General features: G+C 32.7%; 1 long non-coding RNA gene across 1 annotated transcript; it reads left to right on the forward strand.

The window, feature by feature from the left end:
- The first annotated feature begins 7,811 nt into the window (after positions 1-7,811).
- LOC126886071 (uncharacterized) lies at positions 7,812-8,961 on the forward strand. Its single transcript, XR_007698563.1, has 2 exons — positions 7,812-8,078; positions 8,126-8,961. It is a non-coding gene; the product is annotated as an uncharacterized LOC126886071 (long non-coding RNA).
- Positions 8,962-10,121: the final 1,160 nt, after the last annotated feature.

The raw sequence follows: 10,121 nt of genomic DNA on the forward strand, positions 1-10,121 counted from the left end.
CTATCTTTCTTTACCTACCACTGTTAAAAAAATTTTATTAAAACGATACCAAAAATATAAAAAAAAAGAATGTGTGTGTACTTTGTACGCACGTAAGAAGATATTCGTCTATTATATAATAGGTAATTTAAACGAAGTAAATATACTTAAAAGGTTATTTGTACTTATTTTATTTAAAAATCAAACTAACTTTCTTATCTACCACTTTCAAAAAAGAAGAATATCTTCAAAAATTATATAATAATATACTTACAATCATAAAATCTATAAAAAAAATAAAAAAAATAATAACTTGCTTGGGGCTTGAACCCACTTCACGTCTACCGTGCCGTACGAAAGTTGACGGCATTTCAAACTGCACCACACAATATACACACAGAATATACACAAACTAAACGTTTACACCATAAATTTTTTCTAAATAGATAGGTATTGAAACTAATAGGTATTTCCAACTGAAACATTTAGAATTACGTACCTGCGGCTTTTCAAAACTATTTAAAAAGTCACTATAATTATAAATTTGATTTTATTTCTGTCCACACATCAATAAAAACTAATATTATACAATATTTTTGTTTACCGATAACCTCCATATTGAACAATTATTGACAGATCATTTCAAAATTTCAACACCCAATCAGAGCCCGTATAACGACTAATACCATACTGTCGGTGTGCGCATGCGCGCGGATCAATCAAATTTTACCCTCAATCGATTCGCCACTAAAGAAGAATATCTTCAAAAAAAGAATGTGAATCGTCCGGGATTTGAACCCGGGACCTCTTGATCTCCGGTCACACGCTCTATCACTGAGCTATATTCCCTTTGCTTTGACAGGTTACAAGATTTGTCATAAATACTGACAAATTTAATATAAAAATACTTTAAATATACTTACTATTACTATAAAATATCTTATTCCCCAGGAAGACAAATCCAAAGACACAAAAATTATAATAAATAATACATTTACTAAGAACACTAATATATCCTTTAATATGATATAATATGACTTATTTGCACTGACAGCGCTGATACATACATGTCACATACATACTGAAATACTGAAATACATACTGTCTGTGTGCGCATGCGCCCGGCATTATAAAATTTCACTCTCGATCGTAAAGAAGTATAACTTCAAAAATTTTAAGCATAGAACACAACATCACAACAACTATCAAAACAACCAACATACTTAGATCTATCCTGTCCAAAACAAAAGCCATTAATATTCAAGAAAGATCCAAAAACTGCATCTATAAAATACTATGTGAATGCAACAATTTCTACGTGGGAGAAACTGCGAGACCACTTAGTATCGGGGGAACGGAACATGAAACATACATAAAAAAGAACAGAAAATCACAGAGAGAAAAAGCATTTATTTCGATGAGATACGCCTAAAAAATTATTCGAAGCGATTCAGGAAATTGTTTTTTTTTTGTATATAAGTTATTTGTTAATAGAAATTTCCGGCCCACTTAGAAACGCTAAAAAAATATATTTGAACTTTGAAAAATACACTACTAAATATCGTTTTTCATTAAAAAAAAATTTTAAATGAAAAAACGATTTTTTAGCAGATATTTAAATTTTTTGAGGTTTTTCTTTGTTAAATTCTTAATTCGTAAAAAACTTTACTTTTAAATCCTGTTTATTATTAATTACTCACTTGTGACCATCCTAATTTTTTAACGCCAGTTTTTGGAAAAAATCTGGGTGTTTTGGTTAATTTTACATTTTGGTTTATATAAAAAATAATAAAAAGCTCAGTTATACATTTAATAATCCATCTAAATAGTAAAACAGAAAAATTAGAGAGTAAAACAATCAAGAATATCTCCAAAGCACTCTTACAATGAACACGTTTTTAGACGGTTTTTCGCAAATACCTTAAAAAGTAATAATTATTTTATCGAAAAAAATACAAGAATAGCAAAAATATAGCTTATAAAAAAGTGAAAAAAATGTGTATGTATTAAGTCTATAGACCCAGTAGAAGCTGAGTTGTAGCTAATGAAAGCCATTAATATTAAAGAAAGATCCAAAAACTGCATCTATAAAATACTATGTGAATGCAACAATTTCTACGTGGGAGAAACTGCAAGACCACTTAGTATCGGGGGAACGGAACATGAAACATACATAAAAAAGAACAGAGAAAATCACAGAGAGAAAAAGCATTTATTTCGATGAGATACGCCTAAAAAAATTATTCGAAGCGATTCAGGAAATTGTTTTTTTTTTGTATATAAGTTATTTGTTAATAGAAATTTCCGGCCCACTTAGAAACGTTAAAAAAATACATTTGAACTTTGAAAAACACACTACTAAATATCGTTTTTCATTAAAAAAAAAAAAATTTAAATGAAAAAACGATTTTTTAGCAGATATTTAAATTTTTTGAGGTTTTTCTTTGTTAAATTCTTAATTCGTAAAAAACTTTACTTTTAAATCCTGTTTATTATTAATTACTCACTTGTGAACATCCTAATTTTTTAACGCCAGTTTTTGGAAAAAATCTGGGTGTTTTGGTTAATTTTACATTTTGGTTTATACAAAAAATAATAAAAAGCTCAGTTATACATTTAATAATCCATCTAAATAGTAAAACAAAAAAATTAGAGAGTAAAACAATCAAGAATATCTCCAAAGCACTCTTACAATGAACACGTTTTTAGACGGTTTTTCGCAAATACCTTAAAAAGTAATAATTATTTTATCGAAAAAAATATAAGAATAGCAAAAATATAGCTTATAAAAAAGTGAAAAAAATGTGTATGTATGAAGTCTATAGACCCAGTAGAAGCTGAGTTGTAGCTAATGAAAACTAGGTTCTTAATCGTCAAATTCCAAATCGAATATTTCAACAAATTAAGCACTTTTCGGGAAAAGCTCATAACAACTTTTTAAAAGTGTTTAAAAAAGGTTGACTTTTGTTTTTTAAAAAAACTTCAATCATCAAAAGTTACGCTCAAAATAAACAATTCCCTTTTTTTGGTAAAAAACAATACCGTGAAAATCACCCTAATTAGCATCCCAAATGAAATTATCGTTACTTCACAAGTTACTTACTTACCTATATGATTTGTAAGTTTTCTCGGTTCAAATTGCTTATTTTGGAAAGAGCTGTTTGTAGTTGAAAGGGCTTGAACGACTCACTAATCACGAGTGTATGCAAATTTTGAACAGCCATATCTTAACCAATTTTTGTCTTACAGAAAAACAAAAAATCCACAATATTCAGAAAAGCAAAACCTACATTGTTTACTATTTGAGATTTTTGGTATCACCAATAATTTTTAAGTTATGTAGAAAAAAAGGATTTTTTTTCAAAATAATTTTTTTTATTTTAAAACCAAATTTTTTATCATCAATGTTAATCCAAGCGGTTCTTTAAAATTCAGAACTTTTGCAATATTTTACCGTGAGTGAATGAACTACTAGTAATTTTTAATTTAAATATTAAAATCCATCGAAAAGCTTTACTGTTAATACTGTTCAATATTGCAATAAATTCTCTAAATTCCCAATAAACCGAGACGCGTTTTGAATTGTGGAATTGACAAATAAAAAGCCATGCAACGTCAAATAATTGGAATTCTGATTATGAAAGCCATTTCGACAGTTATTTTTATGGATCAGTGGATAAGACTCTAATGAAAACATGCATAGTGAAAATAACAAATTGAACTTCACTGTTTCACGCATCACAATCTAAAAAGCTATATTTTTAATGCGTAAACAAGGTTTAGTTGACTTTTGGTTTTTGATTCCGCTGTAGTTTATTAATGCGAAGGATAATATATTTAAATTATTTTATAGTTATATGGACGCAGCTGAATCCCTACTGGCGGTCGCAATTATTCTTGGTATCCGTTTCTATTGCGTATGTCATCAATTAATTCTCATAATAGTCCCCACTGAAACTTATAGCGCTGCCAATGAAAGTTTTGACCTCCTATTTCGTTGAACCTCCATCGATTTTCACGAAAATTGGTTAGTAGTTAAAAGATACTTTAAGAAACCAACGGAACATGGTGCCATCTTGCGCACTGACCCTGGTGGTGGTAGCCACCCCGTATCGGGGGTGAAAACTATGTTATTAAAAATTAGCCACCCCGTATCGGGGGTGAAAACTATGTTATTAAAAATTACCCCATAAATCGATAGAGGGACAAATTTTAATCAAAATTTGTTATGAACAAATTTTAAGACAAAATTTGTTAGAACTAATAGGTATATCAAGTTATTAAGATAAATCAATACTTTTGAGTTATTAAAGATTTATAAACTTTATTATTTATAAACTTTGCAACTTATAAAGTTATTAAAATCAAAGATTTTAATTTCTCGGAAAAAATGCATGTTTTAAAGCGGTTCCTGCAGCTCTTCTCCAAAAATCCATTTCGATGACCTTATTTCGATTTTTTCTGCATACGCCATATTTCGCAGCCGTATGTTATAATACACTATGGCGTGAAAAGCATTATTCTGTTTTGTTTCTATTGTTAAAGCATTCTATTGTTCTTGTTTTGATTGTTTATCTGATTATCCCAGGTACTGAGTTAGAAGCGTAATTGCTTTCCTGCCCTGAGTATTTCGTTCTTTAATGGTTCCTACCAGTGTTCCGTCATTCGTAATTTTCATACCCAGGTATTTATATTCGTTGCATTTACTAATTGTTTCTCTTCCGTCTAGAATAAAATCCTGCTGCGTCCCACCGATATTGATATTCATATATTTGGTTTTTCCTTTGTTGATCTCTAGTCCCCATTTCCTATATTCCTCTATTAGCTTTCTTTTCATAATATATAACAGATATCATCGTAGTCTTGTGCTATTAGTATTTGGCCGTCTGCGAAACAAAGAGTATACATACAGTATACAGTGTATGGCCATTCAATGGGTCCCATGTTCTTGCATTTCCGTTTCCAATTTTTTCAGAACTTGTTCCAAACATATTTTAAAAAAGTGTTGGAGATATGCAGCTACCTTGTTTGAGCTCTTATTTGTCAAAAACCCTTCGGTGAGTTTTTAATTTTCGTGGTCGGGTTGTTATTTTTTTTTATTATTTTTATGATTTCTATGTTTATATTTGTATTCTCCATTGCCTCCCATAACTCTATCAAAGGCACACTCTGGTATGCCTTTTTCAGATCAATATATTGTAGCAGATGGATTTCTACTACAATATTTTATAAAAAATATCCATTAATTTTAATCCTATCCCAAGAAAAATATTTATTTTTCTAATATATTTTGCGAGTTTATAAATCTTTAAAATTTCCTAAGCCGCTCCTGTTCGCATTGTAAAGGTTAGGAAATTTCCTATTTATTTGTGTAGCAATAACCAACTACGTAGATTGTTATTAAAAACATCCATTATTCGAGAATGAATCCTCTAAAAGGTTCAGTGTTTTTCCTTTAAGTTTTGAGCGCTAAAAATCCCATGTTATTATTGGTCTGCATTTTGAAAGATCCTTGAGTTGTAGTTGACGATTGGTCAATAGTTTTGGCCGAACGATCGAGAAGAAATGCATCGTTTGGACGCGAGAGAGACGTGACGATGTAAAGCCAGTTCTAAAAGTACATCAGCTCTGTAAGCATCTTTTTGTTAGAACTCAACTAACAGACTCGCAGAAAGTCGCACTTTGCCGGCTAAAATGGTTTTCTTCTTATAGTAGAAGAACTGATGGATTTTTAACTTGTCTGGAATATTATTACAATAGTTTCACAACATTTTCAATGGATATATTATTGTGAAATAGTTCTATTGTTATGCAGTTTGATTTGCCGGTAAAAAAGAAGTGCGTGGTTTCCTGGTTCCTGTCCTTTATGTAGCTGTTGCTATTTTTATGATGTTTTGGATTTGTTCATGTTCCAGTAAGAAATGCCCAGATGATATTATTTGGTATCGATTTTATCCAGTTTTGTAATGATTTGAATATCTTCCCCTCCCAGCCCCGTCTGAATGGAAAATTTTGAAGTTCCAAGTGTTGTGACATGGATTTTTGTTTTAAGGTATGATAATGTTTATTTTAAATAAATTCACAAGTGGATATTAATGGTAAAGGTTTTACATAATTAAATATGTTGTTTTCAACATGGATTCTCTAAAAATTTTATAGTAAAGTAAATAATAAATGACAGTGACTTTTGACAGCCATGTCAAATTTTTGTTTTGGTACACTGCTAAAAATAAGGTTAAAAATTGTAAAATCATGTATTTTGTTATTATTATTCATTTCTGGTTTGAGAATGTGTCTATTCTCAATAAAAATAAAAAGGTAATAAGGTTTAAATAAACATTATAAAATGTACACATCTTTATTTCTGTAACCTCTTTATTTAAGAAAATTATTAACAGATATCTAATACAAGTGAATAAGTTTTAGAACAGAAGAAAATATAATGGCATAGAAGCCAAATGATGATAATTTGTAGCCCACTATAACCCCAACGAGGAATCTACGATGAATGTCCCCCAGTTGCTTTCCAGTAAGTACTCGATATGAGAATTTGAGGATTTTTCAAACGGCGTCCCAATTTGTTTAAATAGTAGGAAAGTCCTCAAGTCTGTGTAAGTATCCTTTGCTTATTTGGTTATGTAGTTAGTCTTCTTTAAACCCTCCTACCCCTCCCAACGAATCTACGACCTGCCACCGCACAAAAAATGAGCTGCCGTTCGCATGAAGGTTTGCGTGTCTGTTCCTTCTGCTAGCCCCATTTCGACTCCCCAGTATCTCTATAGATAGTCTTTCCTTGATCCCATTAGAGCAGACAGGTAAAACGCTTCAAATGGCGCCCAACGTGTGAGGCCGACTCATTTTTAGCCTCCTTCGGTATCCAGTTGTTGTCTTGTCCAGTTGAACGCTTCAACTGGCCCCGACAACGTGGGGCGTGTTATTTCTAGCCCCCCTGACCCCATTAGCATGTGCCCACTACCATGTCCTTTTAGCCTCCTTTCGGTCTCATTTGTACTACAACTGTTAGGCAGTGCCCGTCTTGGGCAGCCGATCTCAGTTTGTGGTACAGGTGTTTCCGACAACATGGAAGCTTGACTTTTGTCATATTTTATGTACCCACTGTTACAAGTCTAGCTTGTATACCATTTGCACTAGTAGTTAGCTTATCTACTAGCCCCCAATATCTTTAGCCACCCCCACTTGGTGTTACACTTATAATACTTGTAACGTACACCCTGAAGTTTGACCTGAGTAAATATCGCCCCAGTCTTCCCATGTAGTTTAGCCCAGATTCCTCTTGTCTTGCCCCCAGAAACTGTTTCATGTCTTTTAGTGCCCCCGAAACTGTTTCAGTCTGTTAGTCCCCATGAAAGAGCCCATTTTTGTAGTTTTTGTTCACGAATGTTAATAATTTTTCCAAAGAGGTGTAAGTATGTACACATTTTGTTGTGGTGTTGATTTGGTCATGCTGCTGATTGTATAGGCATGTACCATTTCATACATCATAGTGTATTTAACTTGTAACCCCATATTATGTAAACCGTAGTATACTGGTATTGTATTTTATGTATCGTACAATAGAATAGTATGTTAAATATTGTGGCGTACTTACTATATTGTATTGATATTGTACCCATGATGAAAGCATTGGTTAAATTTTTTGGAAAATATTTATGAAATAATATAGACAAACAGTTGAGTAAAAAAATATAAAGTAAAAAATTTTTTAGAAAATTTTGGTAAAAAGTAACGTTGAAATTTTTTTTTGAAAATTTTGCTAGTAGTTACAATTAAAATGTTTTTAATATTGAATCCACTTATAAGAGTATAATATGTTATATTTTTTTGCATGTATTCTTTTAGATCAACAGTTTTTTACAGAATAAACGTTTTTTTGTGATTATTGATTTGGTCGTTTGAGTAGATGTGTGATAATAGTTGGTATGGTCCGTGTATGAGCTAATTCGGTATGGTCTGTGTGAGTATGTCCCGTGATTTTCCAGCGAAGCCTATCTATATTGGGTATATTATTGCCACAGGTTAGTTGGAGAAGTCATCCTTAGAAGAAGTAACCCCATGAAGAAGTGAAGAGGGAAACCGTGGTGAGGCCCCTCCACTTGTTCATGAAGAAGTGAAGAGGGAAACTGAGGCGAGGCCCCTCCACTTATTAATGAAGAAGTAGACCCCTTGTTTTTTCAAGCAGCCAGGAGAAAAGCTATCACTTTTTGATTTGAAGATAGCGTACTCTGTCGACACTGTTTTGAAAATAACCCTTGATATATGGATTTGTTCATGTTAGAAGTGAAAAAAAAGTTACCCCATGAAAAAGTGAAGAGGGAAACCGTGGCGAGGCCCCTCCACTTATTGATTAAAAATGATGTATGTTTTCTTGTATCTGGCATATCACAAGTGTAATACTCGTGATGAGGAAGTGTTGTTCAGTTGTCTGAGAATACTCCCATTAATAGTCGGAGCAAGAACGGTTTTATTTGTGTAAGCTCATATAGGAACCAAGTTTCAATATTTGTTTGTGTTTGTAAGCCCATGTATATGGAGTATGACTAAGAACCAAGTTTCAATATTTATTTGTGTTTGTAAGCCCATGTATATGGAGTATGACTAGAAGTCTTAAGTTTTTTGTTCCCTGTTTGTTTGTCTATCCCTGTTCTGTCTGGAAATTATAGAGTCTGTTATCCCGTAATGTCTGTTAGCCCATGTCCCTGATGGAGTTTGATTTTTTTTGGCGAATAGTTCGTTGACCTCTCTTGTGTTTGTTCATTGAAAGTAGGCCAAGAGCAGAAGCTGTGACAAGGCTGGTGAGCTTAGGATCTGGCCGCGTTGAGTACAGGTGAAGCTTGCTTTCGGTGGATAAATGGAAGTGGTCGTTCGTCGGAATTGTCATTCTTTCCAATGTCCCTTTGGTCTTTCCCTTGTGTGTTTGCTTTCATCCCTGTTTTGAAAAAGTAGTCTAACCCCAGTTTGGAAGAGTGAAGTCTACTCATGTTTTGGAAAAATAAAGTCTACCCATTGTTTTGGAAAAGTAAGATCTACTCATGTTTTGGAAAAGTAAGATCATATCCTCGGTTTTGAAAAATAAAGAATATCCCAGTTTGTGATTTGAAAATGAGAAAGTTGTCTTGTGAACTTTCATGAAAGGCTTTTATGTCCTAGGTAGGACTGTTGATTGAAAACGTAATGATGTAGTATTTCCTATGTCATGTGTTACGTTCATTTTTTTTGGTCTTGATTAAATGGTTTGATATCCCGTTTGAATCCAGTATACTAGTTTTTTTGGTCTTTTGTATGTTGTCACACGCGTTCCCCCCCCTTGTTGGTCTTGTTTGAATGAGTTGTTGAGATGTCATTTTTGACATTTTATCTCAACGAGGTATTTAGACTGCATTGTCTAAATCCTCCTTTTGCAGAACCGTTGCCGATAAAAGTCCCGTGAAACTCGCTAGGTGTTTAGAGTTTAAGCAGATGCCTATCTGCTGAGCCAAGAGCTCAGAAAGATTTTTTAGTTTTTGAAAACCAATCCTGGTTAGGCAACGAGGTGATGAGGCTGTGTCTGCCCTGCTATATGGTATATATTATATGGTATATATAGTATATATGTCACTTGTGTTACTGCAGTGGATGTCAGCGAGGTCCACACAGGGCACAAGATTATTTCTTTCCCAAGGCACAGAAACTCTTGTCACCTACAGTTCTTTGTAGAGTCAAGAAACATTTAAGTCTACTCGACTTTAAAGAGTCTGGCGATTGATGGCACGCTAGCCCACTCCCTAACAATGATGTTTTGTTTTTGTTTAATCCCCACTAGCCATTATTTAAATATTTTTGTATTGTTGTCCTGTCACACCCAAGAAGTCAATGTTGGATTTTTGTAGTTATCGAAAACTGAATTGGTAATCCAGTTTCCTCTCTTCCGAGGAGGCTATTGTAGCAGATGGATTTCTACTACAATATTTTATAAAAAATATCCATTAATTTTAATCCTATCCCAAGAAAAATATTTATTTTTCTAATATATTTTGCGAGTTTATAAATCTTTAAAATTTCCTAAGCCGCTCCTGTTCGCATTGTAAAGGTTAGGAAATTTCCTATTTATTTGTGTAGCAATAACCAACTACGTAGATTGTTAT

This window comes from Diabrotica virgifera, chromosome 1 (genome assembly GCF_917563875.1).
Source record: "Diabrotica virgifera virgifera chromosome 1, PGI_DIABVI_V3a".
In the NCBI taxonomy this organism is placed as follows: Eukaryota; Metazoa; Arthropoda; class Insecta; order Coleoptera; family Chrysomelidae; genus Diabrotica; species Diabrotica virgifera.